The sequence below is a fragment of the Cardiocondyla obscurior genome, linkage group LG07, assembly GCF_019399895.1.
Source record: "Cardiocondyla obscurior isolate alpha-2009 linkage group LG07, Cobs3.1, whole genome shotgun sequence".
NCBI lineage: Eukaryota > Metazoa > Arthropoda > Insecta > Hymenoptera > Formicidae > Cardiocondyla > Cardiocondyla obscurior.
In genome coordinates, this window is record NC_091870.1 from 4,319,957 (window position 1) to 4,329,278 (window position 9,322).

The 9,322-nt window shown below is 31.9% G+C and overlaps 1 pseudogene; it reads right to left on the reverse strand.

Moving 5' to 3' along the window:
* Positions 1-4,700: 4,700 nt before the first annotated feature.
* LOC139104057 (uncharacterized) lies at positions 4,701-6,211 on the reverse strand (annotated as a pseudogene).
* Between the last annotated feature and the right edge of the window lie 3,111 nt (positions 6,212-9,322).

Genomic DNA, 9,322 nt, shown 5'->3' on the forward strand with positions numbered 1-9,322 from the left:
AGATTTAAAGATTGTAAGGAGACGAAAGTCCGAATGTACCTCGTAAAGAGAATAAAACATTATTACATACATGAAACATATAATACATAATATAAAACGTAACATAAAATAAAATTAAAGAAGCGATCTAAAATAATTATTTATAAGTGCTCTCCTAGCCGGATTAGGCTCTCGAATTGGTGGCTCATTCCTTCGCTGCTCCCTTATCTGTCCTTCTTCAAGAATTGCTTCCAAGGGTGAGGGAGCAGCATCGCTGTATTGTCATCCGGGAGCTCTTCTTCCACACCACAAAGAATGTTATGAAGAACCGCGGAAGTGACAATAATGGGCAGGGCTTTTTCCGTTTTTATTTTTATGTCCAAAGCTAAAATGTGAAACTTTCTCTTCCAAACTCTAAACAATTTTTCTACGCAGTTTCTCGTTCTTATTTGGGACTCGTTATAAAGTTGTTTATCTCTTGTCTCGAGGTTGTCTAATGGCATCATTATACAATATATGGTCGATTCATGTAGCCCGCATCGGCCACTTGTACAGCGTCACCATAATAATTGTTTTCGAATATGGCTCTTCTCAGACAAACATTAAAAATAGTGTTGTCGTGAGTACTGCCAGGTCATTTCGCAACAATGTCAATAAATTCAAGATTGGTCTTGCAAATAGTCAGAACATTTATTGAAAAGTACTCTTTTCGATTACGATTGAGTTAGGAATAATCACCTCTTGTTAAAAAAAATATGATGTATAGTGTGACGCTCTTGACTACTATAATAAATATTTACAATAAAGTTGAAATTTACCTGAAGAGCAAATTTTTATATGAGTGCATTTTAAAGCACCCACGACTTTGGGGAAACGGTTTGCACGATGTATTTCCACCTGTGTGCGCCGAATCTTATCGACATTGGAAGGAAACTTAATGTATTGGTCTGCGAGAGAAGCAATGGCATTGGATACTCTATGCACAATACGGTGAGCAGTAAATTTACTGACACCACTAAAATCTTCCAATGTCAGCTGAGTTGAATCAGTTGCAAAAAATCTCAATGTTAAAAGCAACTGATTCGATGGAGACACTGCGTTGTTGCTGCAATAGAAGCAACAAAAAAAAGATTTTTTTAGAATAATTTTGAATCCAACGATGACGCAAATCTTAACAGAATAAAATTTAAAAAGAGGGTAAGATATATATATATATATATATATATATATATATATATATATATATATATATATATAATATCTCTTTTATTATATTATTTTAGTGTAATAAAACATGAATTGTTTCTCTGTAAATAACAAAGATATTTTATTATTTTAATTAAAATACATTAAGAGCTTGATCTAATTAGTAATCCCTACCTGTAAATAACAAAGAAACAACATTCAATGTTATTATTCACAAATTCGTCTCTGGATTACTCTTATAAGTTTTCCTCTCGTTTTGATTAGTATAAAGTGCTTTATCACGCTGATCGCCACATCAATCATTCACTCAGTCATTCATACGGAGATCTGGCTTATCGATCTCATAGCGCGCGTAATTTAATTAACTCTATAAGGATAGATCCTTACATCTCCCCCCCCCAGGGTGAGATTTTTGGCTCCGAATTTGGTACAAAAATCTGTTGCAAGCTATTTGACTCTATACAATGAAATTCATTTGTTGTAGGCGATGTTTCAGTTGAAGTGCTTGGTGTTGGGGTGAGCTTCGAGACGTGGAACAGATTTGACTCTGATTTTTTGTATCCTGTGTCTATTTCGTACATTGAGTTTGATACTTTTTTTAAAATTCTAAATGGTCCTATTCTTAGTTCATCTAATTTTTTTCGGTTCAGCCTATTACCGTTTTCAACATATACTAAGTCTCCAGCTTTGAAGTCATATATCTTTTTATTTTTATCGTATAACAACTTATTATAATTATGGTATTTTATACTGTTTTCGAGAGCAATAGCCCTATCTTTTTCTAGATTATTACTACTTTGAGTATTTCTTTTCAATTCTTTTGGTAATGCTGATGTATCTTCACCATATAACAAATGATTTGGACTGAACTTTGTTACTGTGTGTTCAGTTTCGTTATATTTATTCACACAATTATGTGCAATGGTCGTCCAAGCGCATTTATTTTTTTTTTCATTTATTGCACATCTTATTTTATTTACTAGAGTTTGGTTGAGCCTTTCATTCAGGCCATTTGAAAATGGTGCATTGACTCCTGTAAAGACCATTGTAATGTTCTTGTTTTCTAGGAAGTCTTTGAAATCTTTGGAATTTATGCCTGGGTATTGATCTGTTAAGAGTACCTGAATGTTATGATCTTTCAATGCGGTTTCTGTAAGTTTAATAAAATCATTTGTATTTTGAGTTTTTGATGTTAATATATAGACAAATCTTGTAAAATGATCAACTAGTAGATGTAAGTATTTTTTTGTGGACCGTGAACCTCCGAGACCACCTATTGTGTCTATTGAAACTATCTCAAACGGAGCTTTAGCAGGGCCAAGATGTGACATTAAGCCGATTATCTGTTGTCCTCTTGATTTATTTTTTATACAAATTTCACAACTTTTGCAGGTGTTTTTGATGTGTTCTTTTATATTCGCAGCCGTATAGTAAGGCAATATTTTTTGTTGCATTTGGTTTATTCCAATATGACAAAATTCTTTGTGCGTATCTTCCAATAGTCTTTTGCAAAAATTCTCTGATAAAACAATTTTGTTCTTGTTTTTGTTTTTTGTAATATACTTGATTTTGAGAATTAATTTATCTCTATCATGATGAATACTCTGATTATTTTCTTGATCTTTAAAGATATCTTCTAATTTTATAAAGTTTAAATACTTTATTTTATCTTCTTCCTCTTCTTCGGGTCCTAATACGGGATTTCTGCTCAAGCAGTCTGCCTCTAGATTATCTTTACCTGGGTGGTATCTTATTTCAAAATCGAACTGTGAAAGATAATAAGTGAGATCACCTAATTCTTCATCTGTTCTACTTTTTATGTTCATATTTTCCAATGGTTTATGATCTGAAAATACCATGAAGCGTTTACCTATGAGCCAGTGTTGCCAGTATTTTACCGATTCTTTTATAGCTATACATTCTAAATAAATTGCTTTTTTCTTTTTGCGATTCACTTAGTTTTCTCGAAAAATATGCCACTGGTTTTTCTGTTTTTGAAACTTCATTTAATTGCGGCTGTTTTAGTACAGCGCCTATGCCTTCTATACTTGCATCTGTATAGATGTGTATTGGTAGATCTGGATCAAAGATTGCTAAAACTGGTTGTGTGCATAGGAAGTTTTTCATATATTCAAAGGCTTCTTGGCATTTTTCAGACCAAATGAATTTTTGCCCTTTTCGTAGTAAATTGTGCAGTGGTTCCAACAATAGTGAAATCTTAGGTACATATTCGTTATAAAAATTAATCTTACCTAAAAACTGTCTCACGTTTTTTTGATTTTTTGGAAAATTCTTTATTGAGATTAGATTATCTTCCATTGGAGAGATTGAGTTGTATTTTATTATATGACCTAAATACTGTACGGAGTCTAATGCGAATGTGCACTTTGAAAGTTTTAGTCTGAATCCTTCTTGCATAATTGCATCTAATAATTTTGACAGATGATCTATATGCTCTTCGAAATTTTTTGAAAATATTAGTATGTCATCTATATAATTGACTGTGAAATCTGATAAATTATGTTTTCTGATAATATTGCTTAAGATCCTTTGGAAAATTGCTGGTGATGTTTTGAGTCCAAATGGTAGGCAGGTCCATTGATAGTGGCCATTTTGAGTTACAAAGCCTGTTATTCTTCTATCTTGAATTCGTAGAGGTATAGTCCAAAATGCCGAATTTATATCAAGTTTTGAGAATATTTTACAATTTCTTGCCTTTATTACCATGTCCTTTATTAGCGGAAAAGGCTGTGCTTGTGAAACTATGATTTTATTTAAATCTCTGAAATCTATGCACAATCTTGATTTCCTGTTTTCATCTTTTTTGTAAGCTAACGTTACTGGAGCAGCAAAAGGACTGTATGATTCTTCTATTATATTTCTTTTCAGTAATTCTGAAATTTGGTATTCTATCTCTTTCTGATCCTCAATTGAGCATCTATATGGTCTTTTGCTGCAGTACTTATCTATTATGAGGTCTATTCTAGCTTCATAATCTTTTACCATACCTATATCATATTTATCTTTTGCAAATATATTCCTATATTTGTCTAATAAATTCATTATTGTTTCTTCTTCTTGATTATTCAAATGACTGGTTATTGCATTGAAATTTTCTGTATCAACATTTTCATTGAAATTTATTTCAAATTCTTTCATTTCTGTTGGATCACAATTTTTTTGTTCTATTTCGAGCTTTTCATTTTGACTCAATTTGAACTTTTTTATGCAATCTAATCCTATTAGGAAGTCATGCTTGAAATTATTATTATTAATTATAAATACATTTATATATTTTTCTATATTCATTATTTTCGCTTTTATCTTGATCAGGCCATCTGTTGTATACGCACCATTAATTGTTCTCAAGTTAATTTTTCGTACAATATCTTTTTTTGATTTTAAATATATATGTTTGGAGTTTATTAAAGAGATATTTGATCCTAAATCATAAACACCAGATATTTCTAAAATATCATTTAGTTTGACCTTGAGTTCAATTAATGGTGGACAGCTTAGTTTTTTGGATCCTCTTCACTTGAATCTACTCCTAGCAACAAATTATTAACTTGATTAATTTTGTTACCTCTGGTTTCCTGATTTTTGAACCAGCATTCAGACTCCGGATGATAGCGTACTCCTTTTTTATTTTCTTTACAGAATGTGCATAGTGTCTTTTGGCTTTTCACATCGATACCTGGTTTCGGTTTCTGCTTTATTTCAAAAGGTTTTTTATTGGCCAGGTGTTCCAATTTTCCAATTTCATTGTGAAGATCTTCGGTTTTGTCTAGTTTTTCTCTATCAATTTTGTCAGAAATATAGCTTGGCAAACCGGTGGCGATGAGGTCTATCAATGTACCATTATCAATAGTACTTCTTACTTGTAATAATAGTTTTTCTTTTTTTATAGAGTATTCGATGAGCGATCCCGTTTGATATTTAAATTGCATTGCATACCTTATTGGAGTTCAGCCTTTACTGGCGAATGTGTTGCAAAAATTGTCCTTCCAATCTTTCCATTCTGCTTCTATTGTGAGCTTTAAAAGTGTGCAACTATACCAATCTAAAGCACTTTTTCCCATAAATGATTTTAGAATTTCAATTTTTTTGTCGTCTGTGGTAATGTTGAATCTGTCACATTCTTTTTCAAAATTGGATATCCATTGGGTCACATTAGAGTTTTTACCATAAAATTTATCTATAGTAAATTCCTTGGCTATTTTTCCAATATTTATTTGTTGTTCGTTCTTTTCTTGAGATTTTTCGAGTAATTTTTCGAAAATTGTTATCAGTGATTGTTCACTAGCTCCAGAGGTTACGTTAATTTCTGAATCTTCTTCTAAGTATTCATTATTGAATTGTAAATTTCCTTCTTCATCAAAATAAATTTTTTTTAATTTATCACTTAAAGTAATCCAGACTTTTCTGGTTTGGCCTCTCTTCAAGTTTGCATTTTTTATTTTAATAAAAACACTTGTCTGAGCAAGTGCCTTATGATGATTTGCATTCATGCTGTCATGCGGTAATACGTAGGTTAGATTATCTGTTGTGCTAATTTTAGTTATGCACAATATATTAGATTTTGTATCTTGGGATGCAAGCATCTTAAAGTGGAATTGAAGCTTGTCCATTGTGATATACAACGAGAATGTTGTTTTATAATATCTCTTTTATTATATTATTTTAGTGTAATAAAACATGAATTGTTTCTCTGTAAATAACAAAGATATTTTATTATTTTAATTAAAATACATTAAGAGCTTGATATAATTAGTAATCCCTACCTGTAAATAACAAAGAAACAACATTCAATGTTATTATTCACAAATTCATCTCTGGATTACTCTTATAAGTTTTCCTCTCGTTTTGATTAGTATAAAGTGCTTTATCACGCTGATCGCCACATCAATCATTTACTCAGTCATTCATACGGAGATCTGGCTTATCGATCTCATAGCGCGCGTAATTTAATTAACTCTATAAGGATAGATCCTTACATATATATATATATATATATATATATATATATATATATATATATATATATATATATAATAGTGTTTATTTTCCTTATTTGGAGTACACTTGACTTTTCGTTTCCAGTCATTTCATTTACATATATTTACATTTTTCTATTTCTACATCTAATACTACTTTATTTTGCTTTACTTTTTTTACTAATTACTTCCACACCCATACATTCCTTTTTCAATTTTTCTTATATTCCTCCTTATTCCCTTTACAATTTACGCCCAAAACCTTTCCTTCCATTCTACTTTCTTTATACATTCTTTATGCCACTTATTTTACTCATAACAATCTCTAGACCCATGCAACAATTTTTCTTTGACATTTTACAATTTTCTTTTCTTCTTTTTACATTTTTTCTTCTTTCTTCAAGCCAAAAAGAGGGTAAGATATATATGTTTATAACTTACTTTTTGGTAGAATGTCGAATTTTTCCCTTAGTTTGTTGAAGAATATCAACAGCAGACCTCTTCGATAAACGAAAGCGCACTTTAAAATTTTCCTCGTTAAAAGTGTGAAAAAAATTTACTCGTTTAAACAATTGACGAGGACGCCTTCTTCTTCATCGCTTGAAGAAGAATAAAAAATTAAATTTAATGCTGCTTCCATATCGAAAAATAATGATACAATTACTTTTTTTTACAAGAGACAATTCGTGACACTTTTTTTGGTAGGTTAACAACCGGTTAGTGATACTAACGGACTCTTTGACCGTCAGTTAAAACTAACTTTAGTTAGCGGTAAATTAAATGCGCAGAAAGAATGGTAAAACGCAGTTAGATATTAACTGGCATTAATCGTGCTTTAACAACGGTTAAAATTGTTAACTGGACTTGGTGAAACCGATCCTTAAATGGTTAAATGTTAATCGAATACGACAGAAAAAATTAAAAAGTCGTACAGAGATTAAAGCTTTTGATGATGAATCTACAGACATATTTGTGCGTTTATAATAAATGATTATTATCCAAATAGACTGGAAGAATCCGAATTTGTGTGTCTATATAAATTCAGTAGCATGATGTCACGACAGTCGAACCACAAAGTAATAATATTGAATATTACAAAATAGATAGTAGTCATTTTCTTAAACGATGACAACGTACATGTTTTATTAATCACTATAAATACAATGTTGAAACACAGCTCGAAGATTACTTTTTTTCTTTACTGCTTATGTTTAAACCATTGCGAAATTTATATGATCTTAAGGATAATTGTCTGAAAGCGCGTGTAAGAAATAGTTCGACACAAGGTTTGAAAAAAAAGAATAGTTTTAATATAAAATTTGTGGATTATAATTGTAAAGTCACTGAATCGAATACAATTGACAGCACGCGCAAGCAACGCGAAGAAAGCGAAATTGTAAGCACGAGAATACGTATCTCGGAAAAACGTAAAAAAAAACAGAGACGCGATGAGGCGTTAAAACGCTCGACGACTAAGTGTCCGGCTTCCGAGATCCGGGCCTTTTATACCGCGAAGCTTCTCGATGCTTCGAAGAATTCGACCGCTAATTCGGCGACTTTGAAAAACTGAGACAACAAGGCTAACTCAACAATGAAACATACGTATATATTTCGGTTAGCAACAGAGCTGCGAGAACGCGAAGACATCAACAAACGCTAAGCGACGAAACCGAAACAGATGTGCGAGCATTGAGTCCTCGCATGAATGTTGTCGACACAATTATTTTAAAAGCTGAAATTAAAATTATCTCGCTGGGTTGGAGTGCTTAGGCACGTCTCGAACAATAATTGTAACACTAATACGGAAATATTTGAAAAAGCAAAATTACATCTTACAGAGGCATTGCAATATCACGAAAAAATATAAGAATTGCAAAAAGCATTTGAAAATACAAAACAATTAGTTAAACAAACAGATGAAGAATTACAACAAAATCTGTCTCAAGATGATCCTGATAATCCGATCGGTTTTCAAAATAAAAAAGCTGGTGATGCGATGAAAGATTTTAGAGATCTTGGTGAGAAAATAGATAAGAATATCGATGTTTCTAAAATGATACCAAAATTAAATACGGATCAACAAAAAGTATTTAATAGAGTCACTGATACGGTAAGGTCGAAAGACTCGATATCACGCTTATATGTCAGTGGAGAAGGTGGAACTGGAAAAAGCTTTTTAAAACAATTAAATGTTGGATTAAACAGAATCTCAACAAAGATTCCGCTTTAGCGGCACCTACTGGTATAGCTGCGTTTAATATTGATGGTTTGACAGTTCACAAATTACTTCAATTACCTGTTGAACATGGTCAAATTCCAAAGTACAAACCATTGTCTACTCATGTGTTAAAAGTTTTACAAACTGAACTCAAAAATGTTGTTCTCTTTATAATTGATGAAGTGTCAATGATATCCAATTTGACTTTAATGTATACATCTTTTCGATTAACCGAAATATTTGATACAAATGACGTTGAAAATGGTTGGTTCGGTCGAAAACACATTTTTTTATTTGGTGATTTATTTCAATTGCCTTAAGTACATAAATATTGCGTTTTTATGCAATTATTAAATGACAAAATCAACAAATGCGTTGGTTCATTGACTGCTATTAATTGGTGGGCTATGTTTTTTCATTATGATGAACTAATAATTTGTTAGGATGCGATAGCTAGAATAAAACATTATAATATTAATTACACTAAGTAACATAAGCTGTTCATAAGAAGAATCGTGCGTCATTAAGCTTTGTCAGCTTCGATTAGGTTCTTTAAAAGAACAAAAGATTTGCGCACGACTTTTGCACACGAGCTCAGGAGTGGGCACCCGCGCATTACTGACGCCTCGACAGAACGTTCATTCTCACCCGTACTCTCCCTGTAAAAGCATAGTGAGAATCCGAGTAGAAAAATAAATATAAGTAATTATCTCTTAATTCGTTCTGTTCTTATTTAAAATACACAAACTTATCAATTGGCGACGAGGATGGGATCCTGTGCTAATTACGGATTCTAGAAAAAGTTTGAAGAACGAACATTCCAGTTACAAGTGATTACACGCAAAAAGGTGGGCAGTTAAGATGTCGAAGACTTTGGATTCAAAAGAGGCAGTGTCACGCCCAGCTTCTCCGGCAATACCGG